Here is a 7,334-nt window from a genome sequence, read left to right as displayed (position 1 = left end):
CTCGTGAGCCGTTATCGCTGATTTTCTATCGCATCGATTGATAATAGCTATCGAAAACTTCGTTGCGCGTCCTCGTCGCCACCCGCTCCTCCTTTAAACAGCTCCCGCTATTATTCCAACGCAGTTCGTGCCTCTGCGTGTCCATCTGTTCCCCACTGTAACCTTCTTTTTCTTGAAATTTTTCTTCTTCCCTTTACCTCGAAGTTAGTTCCGCCCCCTTCCGCAGCAATTTGTCGACAAACTCCCTTAACCTCGCCATCCGCTGGTTTCACAGTTTCAACTTTTTGCTGTGAAACACTGTGAAACGCTTTGCTCGCCTTCCTCGTCCAGGGAGCAACTGAAACAACTATTCCATCTCCATCGAAACGAAACTGCCGAGACCACGGTGCTGCAGTTCGACTTTCAAACATCCTAGAATTACGATCCTTTACCGTTTACGTATCGCGTCCAAGTTTATCGATCTATTGCCAAAACTGGAATGAACATCGTAGCCAAGTCGCAGCTGTAATTTACGAGTTTATCGCTGATAATGGCCGCATTTTGAAATAGTTACAAAGTGTACTCGTGTTTTGGAACGTCTGGCGAAACATTTGGTTGCACAGACAACTAGTAACAACGCAGCCTTAAAAACTACCGGCCCAGTCTTCCCGCTAATATGTCAAACTGTCGAACCTAACCGTGTTTTAATCGTTGTTATTACTTTCAGGAAGATAGTCAGGGCTTCTTTATTCGAATCATCCTAAATATAAAGCGCGATAACATTTCTTATCTCTTGTGAGTTCAATTAACAATTTATAGAGAATTTCTGTTTGCTCTTCGCTGCCATTATTTATATTGTTCATTCGAGTTTTCGAGAACGATGCAACCCTCTGGCCCTATCGATAACGATCGCGAGTTTCGCGAAATTTTCGTTATTCTTTTTCATTGGCAATTACAACAGCTTGATCTACCTTATTTAACCTTTTGTTTAAGTGCTTGACGCCGAAAGACCTTAGAGCGACTCTGACGACACCGATTTCTTTACGACCCGTTCTTGCGAATCACAACCACTAACATGAAAAACAAACACATAAACACGAAACTATTATCACTAACATGAAAAAGAAACACATAAACACGAAACACTGATTATTCGCTTCGGCAATTACGACGATTTACGAAGAATTTACTTCTCAATTTTGCACCTTTGTTGAACTATAAAATATCTACATATTCGGTGCTCGCATTTCGAACAAAGTGACGATAGATGCGCTATCTACGGTACAATTCTCAAGCTACTAGCCAAGTAGTACCATTTTTGGACCATTGATGGCATCACCAACTTCTTACGTATATACATAGTAATTGTTGGATCGTAGAATTTTGCTTTATCGGTAACGTCGGGTATTGGCATTAAAATGGTAATGGGGGTCTTAGGACTTTTAGTTAGGTTTTTAACGTTTTTATTCAATGAGTTATTAACAATTTCTTTTTCTTGCCAAATCATATTACATAAATATGTATATACATCTACAATTGTCCTGCTAAGACAAAGAAGCTAACAACAAGAATCAATGGATCAAAATAAACAACCTCGCAGCCAATTAGCTCATATTATTTGCTATATAATTCAGTCAGGGGGGGGGGGGCAAAAATATTAACACATCAACTGCCACAGTGCAAAAGGCTGTACGTAGTCAGACTCAATTTGACACAGTTTTCTCCTAAGAAATGACGTTATTCTGTCATGTGTAGGTAAATTTAGCTGAGGCTTCGTGTTTTTTTACTTTAATGAATTTGCAAATTTAACTATTTATCGCTTCATTGTATTCATTTTTACCACTGGGTCAAATTGACGATGAAGGACAAATTAAGTTGGGAAAATGAGGGACGGAAGAGGGTTAAAGACATAAATCGTTGAAAATGTATGTGTTTTGTTAGTAGAGGCTGTTGGTCGTGTTTCAAATTATACTGCAATATTGAATGTTACGCAAAAATTTTATAACTCTAGGAGGCGAGAGGGGGGGGGGGCAAAATCCAATTTTTTTTTCTTATATGGTGGGGCAAAAGCCACTTTTTTCCGTCTTCTGCCCACCTTGGCTACGACCATGATTATGACTGTCAATTATATAGCAAATAATAATGATTGCCCAGGTCTCACCACGTGGAGGTTGCTGCGAATGGAGACCCACCCCCCATCGCGCCTACACCGCCCCACCCTTTGTGCTTTTTGCAACAAATTCCCCAACGAATTTAGTTGTTGATTTAATCGAAACAGCCCCCAAGATCTTTATATGAAGAGAACCCGTCACGTGAACTTCACATTAGATAAAAGAAATCTTCGTATGAAGTTCATGCGAAGCGTGAACTCAACATATGTGATCATTAGAATGAAGAGATGTCTTCATCTGATGATTTCTGAAACAGAACCTATAAAAATTAGAAAGAGATATTATTATTGGTCTTCATATGAGATGTCTTCATATGATGATTTCTGAAACAGATCCTGAAAGATTAGAACGAGACAACATTATTATTAGGTATGGATATTTCAGCTTGAAGTTTGTATCCACGATGATCCCTGAAACAGAAGTTCAAAAGAGCACAATAATACATGTTAATGGACATTTCAATATGCATAAATTTGAATAATAATTGCAATAACAATTTAAATAACACCATGTAATAAGCATAAAAGTATATCGATATATTTTTATACTTAATTTAATTCGATAATAGATATTCAAAGTATATATCACAATAAAACATAGTTATGGACATTTCATTTTGCATAAATTTCAATAAGAATTTCAATAACAACATGACATAATAAGCATACATGACATAATAAGAATACATAACATAATAATATGGTTTTATAGACATTTTATTTCGGTGGAGTTGTAATTTGATCCCACGACGATATCTAATCTGAAACAAAAAATTCAAGGAATTTGAAACATGGTATTATCTTCTAATGTTGGCAATCTTGTGTTCATTGTAGGAATTATGTAGATAATCTGCAACAAACTAATTCATTGGGTAAGAAGCTGAAAAGGAAACGGGTTAGTGCACACAAAATATTAAGAATATCTGTCTTTTTTATTCACGAAAATGAATTTACTAAAACGGTAGACTGAACCATTAAGCAAATGAATTTAAGCAAATGAATTTAAGCAAATGAATTTAAGCAAATGAATTTAAGCAAACAATGAATTATGTCTCTGTGCAAAGATGAAACAAGAATAGATTTTATCGCGACTCTATTAGTTCATTTGTCATATGCAATAATTAATATTTAACATAATAAAAGCATTTAAATCGAAATAATCGCATTTTACTCTATCGAAATTGAAATTATACTGGTATAGAGATAGCAATAACGAATTAACGGTGACTCTACTTCAGAAGTTGCTATCAATATGAAGTATCGCATTTGCATTTGCATATTTTTTCAACTGCAAGCTTTTCATTAATGGTCAAGTTTAGCAACAATCGCGAAGAAATTTTGATTTTTGCAGAGAGATTCCAAAAATTTACAAAAATGTACACTATTTTGATATCCATATTGTATGCAAGCAACGTATTACGATTGAACAATTAATCTACTAACAACTCTAACAACAAATAGTCATGCCTACTTCAAAAGACTCTAATTAAACTTTAATCTGAAATTGACTTTAATTTTCATTATTCTTGTGTCAAACGTCAGTAACTAATCAAATCTTCAATCCAAATATATAATCTTCAATGTGTATGTGGCAGATATTAATAAAAAAAATTGAACCCTTCTTTTTGCAAAATAAATATTTTTTCAGCAGTATTTCCAACGCAAACACTTGGTAAATAATACAAAAACAGAAAAATAGCAGCCACAATAGGGCACTGAATCTGTCCACTCTTTACATTTCATTTCATTAAAAGAAGAACCCGTGAGTGGACCATTATATTTCTTTACGCAACACTAAATAATTTAATATAATATGAAAAACTCCCGAGAGCAACCACGTAGGGCGCTTATCACTCGCAACACTAATTATTCAATATCAATTAATGTTCAGAAAATTCTCAAAAAACGCGAGTGGTGCTTTCTTTGCTCGCCACGCTAATTTAATAAATATAAAAATGAAAAAACTCCCGTGCACCTTCATCTCATAATACGCAACACTAACTTTAGGTTGAAATAAACAGGGCAACCATTTTGGGCTGCGTGTGAACCACTCTTTGAAGCAATATAAGCTGCTGCTTTGTGGTTCTGATAATGGTTGCAGCATAGTTTTGGGCGTTTCATTGATAGCAACACTAATACAAACCCGATCGATTCATCTCGCAACACTAATTCAACAAAAGACAAGGACTATATGAATCAATTAAAATTGTGATCTTTAATCCAACAAGACTTTCATTCAAATAATAAGTATAAACAATCGCGCTCAGTCATTATCGCAACACTACCCTGAAAATATAAAAATGATTTTAATACAAACACGATTTCATCATTCGCAACACCACCCTGAAAATATAAAAATGATTTTAATGCAAACACGATTTCATCATTCGCAACACTACCCTGAAAATATAAAAATGATTTTAATGCAAACACGATTTCATCATTCGCAACACTATTCTCCAAGCAATTAGGAATATCAATATTAACAATTTACAAGGCTAATGCAACCCGTGATCTAGTCTCATCCGCAGCACTAATTCAAACCGCGATTTTGCCCAAACTTGCTGTTCGTTGGGCCGGGTACATTGGCCAAAAATACTAACTACTACACAACTACAAGCGAGTACAGTGACAAAGTAGTAATGACTCCGCATCCGAAGATGCAAAGCCATTCGTTGCTGCCCTCTTCGATACACAGTTTGTGTTGGGCCACTTCTTTTCTTCGGCGGTCCACCCGAATCTGAAATCCTAAAACTGCTCGGTTGTGGACGATCAACCGAACTCGCAAGAGTCTTGTACGATCGTACCACGAGTGCAATCGAGCAGGTCGTTCGTTTCGTCGTTCCTATCCTTCCGACCGCGACCGCGACAAAACTATTTGACAAATTTGAAGAATCGAAATCGAAACCAGAAGCAGACAGCATGCTCCGTCTGGATCAGTTTCGAATCGACGCTACAAATTATTCCGGTAGCAGGACTATCACGCGAAATGTGGGGCCTACCCGATCAGAGACTGTGATAGCCTGCCCCGGCCCCTACCTACTTACAATCTAATCATACATTCACACACAAGAAAGTATGCTACCTGCCTACCTAACCCTATATTTAAAAAGAAATGGCAAAAAACAGATTCTCACCAACACACAACACTCCACGGTTCTCAATCATACGCCCGGGTGCAATTTAGCCTAACACCTAGGGAGGACGTCCCGGGACGCCTCCGACACCCGAGCGCAATACACAACTTTCACACTCTATATAGGTACGTACCAGTTTCCTGAAATCGACTGGCAAAGAATAGAATCCATTGCGAAAACAGAAAAATTGTCAAAGTAATGTATGTATAGTTGGTATATTTTATATCGATTACGTGTTAATTTTCTCGTCTGATAGCGAGAGATTTTAAATCAGTACATATTCCATTGAAAGTTAATTATAGACATTGTATACAGCAGAGGAATATGTACGACCGATACCGGAAATTGTAAGAAATTGTTCTAAGGAACAATTATAGATGAAATGTTAATTAATAGAAATGGAAACCGACGCAATTCCACTGCCTAACCACACACACAAGTGGAAAATACGTCGTGCACGGTAAGCTAACTTCGCCAGTCGCATACACATGTTATTTATATGAAATCAAGTCATCGTTCCCCGTTGCTCTCACCCAATCAAGTAGCACCTGGGCACGTGAAAGGGTTTGAGCAACGAACACGGAATCAATATCCTGAAAATCCTAACTAAAAAACATATTACATAGTTCATTCTCTTCTAACGGGCTAATATTTTCTTGGAATAAAAGTGACTCGACTTTGTATTAATAAAAATTGAAAAGCAAATATTGATTATTTATTAATATTGTAAAATTTAATTATCAAGACTCTAAGTACGATTCTGCAGTAAGATACATGGACTCTAGATATATTGAACAATCCTCGGGCGGTCCCGTCGTCAAAGCTAATGTAAGACATATATCATAACATAAGTGTCAAAGACACGTCACTTTGACTCAGAGATCTACCCGTCGCGAAATGCCTTCTTGTACATGGTCTCTAATATCACATATGTCTAGAACGTTACGTTCTAGCTCAATCAATGTGTATCAAAATGCGCTACTTAATTTTTATATCTGTCTTCGAGTAACGTGGTAGTACGTATTTGATATAATTCTGCACTGTTTCATTAATAAAATATGCAAACAGGCATTATATATTGGTCAGTGATGTTTCTTGAATATTCCTATTTGTATTAAAGATATAAATGAAGACAAATATATCTTCGACACAAATAATAATATTAATGAAGCATCACTTACCAATATGCAATGCTAGTTTGTACATTTTACTAATACAGCATTTAAATGATAAATAAATTTACCTTATATTAATTTTCTTATTTCATTATAAGTGACGGTAAAAATTTTGAGAATAATAAAGAACACACTAACGGGTGAAATCAAAAGTAATTAACACGCTAACAATCATAAAAATTGACTCTATTACCAGAGGTGTCCAAATGCCACACACGAGCTACAAGCAATTTCAAGCCTCCCCTCGTGGGTTTCCCAGACTACCGACCTCAGATTGACTCGAGCGAGTCAACCAGAGTCCCGTAATGGGGGTACCTCCGGAAGGGAAGAATGCTGCTCGCAAGTGGTAGATGGACACCTTTGGCCCTGTCCTTTTTAAGGGACAGACTTTACAAATATTCATTTCTTCTAAGTACATATTTACGTCTACCATACCGATATGTTTAAGGAACATTGTATACATGCTGGCCAAACACAGTAGTACCTTCCCTGCATTTAACGCTCACACTCCATTTAAGTGGTCGTGAGTACACGCCAGCACGTTTCGATATACATATCACTACCCGTGTGTACGTAAAATTGGATGCAATTCTTTGCTATTGGCATCAAAACGACCGGCCGTTCTTATACAAAATATTTAATAATTTATATTTTATAAATAAAAATTTAATATACTCAAATTATTTTTCTAGAAAAGTTAATGATAATGATCGTGCAATAATTTAACACGTGTGCACCCGTGTTAAATTGTTCCACAACACGCTGTTTTTCACGAGGGTGTGCATACCGATGCACAGACAACGCAATTCAACACGTCTTCGTTTTATAGACCGATAATTTATAGGAATTTGCAAATACGAATGAAACCTGAAA

This window comes from Dufourea novaeangliae, unplaced genomic scaffold, assembly GCF_001272555.1.
Source record: "Dufourea novaeangliae isolate 0120121106 unplaced genomic scaffold, ASM127255v1 scaffold146, whole genome shotgun sequence".
NCBI classification, from domain to species: Eukaryota; Metazoa; Arthropoda; class Insecta; order Hymenoptera; family Halictidae; genus Dufourea; species Dufourea novaeangliae.
This window is presented reverse-complemented; position numbering follows the sequence as displayed.